Here is a 912-nt window from a genome sequence, read left to right as displayed (position 1 = left end):
GTTAATGTTTGTCTCAGTTGTCTAGGTTGTCATACGTATCCCTGTATCTCATATGTTAAGAATAGTATGTTTGGGTTTAACTTCAATGTCATGACTTCACCAGTTGCACCTGGGCCTTCTGAACCGCCAATTGGACAAGGTAGATGCTCACAATCCTCGAGCGGCTGTTTGTGAGGTCGCAAAGTGATAGTTCATTGATTTCAGTCATTTTATCCCATGCGTCCTTATTCCCCGTTGGCTTTATTTATGAAAGAATTGAAAGCTGCATCTCTCAATGAGAATGCTTGAACGGGATTTTTTATACAAGCTTCAAGAGAATGCTGAAGCTTGGGCTCAGGTAAAAAAAACTTGATGATTATTTATGTTTTAGTATCCAGGTGCAACATCCTTGTAATTCTTCAACTCAAGTTTACACTAGCTGGAAATAGAAAATAATTATAATTTATCATTTCCAGAATAGAGTAAGGCAAATAAGATACAAAGAAATTGTGGCAAGATCTAACCAGTTTAGTAAGATCAAAGATATTCTCTAATAATTACAGAATTGTTCAACAAAGTCTGAACTCTGTAACCTTTTTGTAATGAGACCAGAGATCTGCATCTCTGACACACTGTTAAATCTAACTAGTTGAAGGTTGTGCTCTCTGTATAATATTTTATTCTTTTGTACTATATTTTATAAAGCCCTTTGTTTCTATTCATCCTACATTAGCCATTGTGATGAGTATTATGAGGACAGTATTCTGAAAGTTATGTGAAATGTATATTTATGTTTTCTATCTCTTTTCATAGCAGCAAAGTTATTTTTACATATAAAAGAGAATTTTGGTTTCTTGCATGTGTTTGATTCTTTATTTTTAGCAAGATGTATAGCACCAATAATTGTATATTGTGCACAGAAACTGCTTTTTT

This window comes from Penaeus monodon, chromosome 21, assembly GCF_015228065.2.
Source record: "Penaeus monodon isolate SGIC_2016 chromosome 21, NSTDA_Pmon_1, whole genome shotgun sequence".
NCBI classification, from domain to species: domain Eukaryota; kingdom Metazoa; phylum Arthropoda; class Malacostraca; order Decapoda; family Penaeidae; genus Penaeus; species Penaeus monodon.
Note: the sequence above shows the minus strand (reverse complement) of the source record.